General features: G+C 44.4%; 1 pseudogene; it reads left to right on the top strand.

The window, feature by feature from the left end:
- The first annotated feature begins 232 nt into the window (after positions 1–232).
- LOC116534696 overlaps positions 233–3,014 on the top strand; it is an 18,794-nt pseudogene continuing 16,012 nt past the window's right edge.

Genomic DNA, 3,014 nt, shown 5'->3' with positions numbered 1-3,014 from the left:
TAGTCTCCCCAGTCTAGGGTCTGTTCAATCCCTCCCTGCCTCTGGGTGGAAGGCAGCTGTTGAGTTTACTTTTGTGTAACTTATATGGTGAAACTTTGTTGTCTAAGTGCTTACTCAGAGAAAAATAACCTGCTCTTAAACTCAGCCTCGAAACTAGAAAATTACTTTTTAAATAGAGAAAACATTCACTTAAAATGGCTTTAGACCTGCACTGCAACCACCAGCCTGAGCCATGGGCCACCAAGCCCTCCCGCTTCTGCTGGTGGCTTGCCTGGTGCCCGGGACCACCACGACTCTCCAGCTGGCCTTAAGGGCTCTCGGCAGCCTGCACTTGCCAGCCAACCCCACATCTCACCCGGCTGTTGCCAAGAACTACTCGGTTCTTCACTTCTATCAGAGGGTTGATCAATTTGCATTTAATACTGTGAAAACTTTTTGAACAGCAGTATCTAATAGCTGATAAATGCTGGAAGAAAGATGACAGGGACATCAGCTGGTTTTACAGTAATACGTGGTTCATGTGGTATATAGCTGAGGAACCGAAAGCTACGTTGGTGTATGCTGAACAGCGATACTGCGGAGACTCCCTGTCCTGTGATGACCCATTCAAGCATTCTGGACATTTGGATCTCCTGACATCAGAACAAGCTCTGGCTGATTCTGCAGAGCTAATCAAACACTTGAACAGAACAATCCTAGGAGCTGAAAATCACCCTGTTGTGGCCCTCCAGGGTCCATACGGTGGCATGCTTGCAGCCTAGTTCAGGATGAAATACCCTCATATGGGAGTTGGAGCTCTTGCAACTTCTGCCCTTATCTAGCAGTTTAAGGATTTGGTAAGTTATGGTGTATTTATGAAGATCATAACTACAGATTTTAGGAAAAGTGGTCCATATTGTTCAGAGAACATCCACAGGTCCTGGGATGCCATTAATCGACTCTCAAATATGGGTGGTAGTTCGCAGAGGCTTACTGACATTCGACATTTGAAAGGCTGGATCTCTAAAACCTGGGTGAGACTTGCAGTGGTGAGCTATCCTTATACCTCTAACGCTTTATAGCATTTGTCTGCTTGGCCTCTCAAGGCCATGTGCCAATATTTGAGAAAAACCAATGTATCGGATTCATTGCTGCAGAATATTTTCCAAGTTGTGAGTGTATATTCCAACGATCCGGGCCAGGTGACGTGCCTGAGTAGTTCAGAGGCAACAGCTAGCGCTCTGGGATTCCTGGGTTGGAGTTAGCAGGCCTGCACAGAAATAGTCATGCGCTTTTGTATCGATGACCTATTTGGACTTCACTCGTGGAACTTGAAGGAGTTTTCTGATAAGTGTTTTAAACAGTGGAGTGTGAGATCAAGGCCCTCCTGGATCATTACTATGTATGGAGACAAAAAAATAGTTCGCACATGGACGTTGTTTTCAGCAATGGTAAACTAGACCCCTGCTCAAGAGGTGGAGTAACCAAGGACATTGCAGACACCTTTACTGCAGTCATCATCTCAAAAGGGCCCACCGTTTAGATCTCTGAGTAAACCATACCTCAGATCTCACGTGTATGCTGTTAGCCCCCTCCTTGGAAGTTAGACACATGAAGAAATGGATCAGGGATTTCCACCACAGGGCGGGAAAGCAGCACGCAGAAACTTTTGATGTTAGTTTCTTCTTTTATGTTCACACCACCCACATTCCTGTTCACTTTGGTTTTCTACATGAAATTACTTTCCCTTGTTCCTCACTCAATTTGATGGCACCGAGGTGGAGACAGAAGAGAGGGTGATGGTGGTGACAGCAGCCATCCTAGGAGTGTGATTTCCTGGGCTCTCACTGTTTTTATGCTACCTCCAGGAATATTCTCTTCCTGATCGCTCTCCCACACCATCAGTGGTCCTCATCACTGGGGCAGAGTTCCTGACTGCCTTTCACAGAGGAAGAGTCATTTCCTGTGTTTCTCTGCAATCAGGGATTTCTCCTTGGTTTTGAGGTTGAAGTCTCTTTGACCCACCCCTACCCCCACAAAAAGGAAAAGCAGAGGATAGATAAAAATGATGTAATTGCAGCTGGTGGGATGTCTGATGCCAATACGGGAAATGGGAGCCATTTCTTTTGTACTGGATTTAATGATTTAATGACTTTGAACTGTGCTGTTTTTTTTTTTTTTTTTTTTTGGTACAGATGGGGATTTCGCCATGTTGCCCAGTCTGGTCTCGAACTCCTAAGACTCAAGTGATCTGCCTACCTCAGCATCCCAAAGTGCCGGGATTACAGACATGAGCTGTCAACCCAGGTCTGTGCTTTAAATAAAGAATAAGCCTGGACCTTTAAAAAAAAATGTGGCCTTGGGAGGCCAAAGTTGGCGGATGACGAGGTCAGGAGATTGAGACCATCCTGGCCAACAAGGTAAAACCCCATCTCTACTAAAAATACAAAAATCAGCTAGGCATGATGGCGCATGCCTGTAATCCCAGCTACTTGGGAAGCTGAGGCAGAAGAATTGCTTGAACCCAGGAGGCAGAAGTTGCAGTAAGCTGAGATTACGCCATTGCACTCCAGCCTGGCGACAGAGCTAGACTCTGTATTTAAAAAAAAAAAAAAAAAAAAAAAAGGCTTTACATGCACAGGTACAGGCAGAGCTCACACTTTCTAACCTTTTTAATTTCACCTATTATACTGATATACTGCAGTTGACTAACTCATTCCCCTATTGTTTGTTCTGCAAACTATTTCCAAGTTTTTATTACTACGAACAGCAGCAATCTGGACATTTTACTATTGATTGCTTTTCTCTAACTTTTAGACATTTCCTCAAAGTTTCCTGGTTAAAGAGTATGAGTTATCTCATGGCTTTTTTTTTTTTTTTTTTTTTGAAACAGGGTCTGGCTGAAGTGCAGTAGCACGATCTCAGCTCACAGCAACTTTCACCTCCCAGGCTCAAGCGATCCTCCCATCTCAGCCTCCTGATTACAGGTGCACACCACCACACTCAGGTTTTTTTTTTTTTTTTTTTTTTTTTTT

Source organism: Sapajus apella, unplaced genomic scaffold (assembly GCF_009761245.1).
Source record: "Sapajus apella isolate SASKATOON/1434 unplaced genomic scaffold, GSC_monkey_1.0 scaffold89, whole genome shotgun sequence".
NCBI classification, from domain to species: domain Eukaryota; kingdom Metazoa; phylum Chordata; class Mammalia; order Primates; family Cebidae; genus Sapajus; species Sapajus apella.
This window is presented reverse-complemented; position numbering and strand designations above follow the sequence as displayed.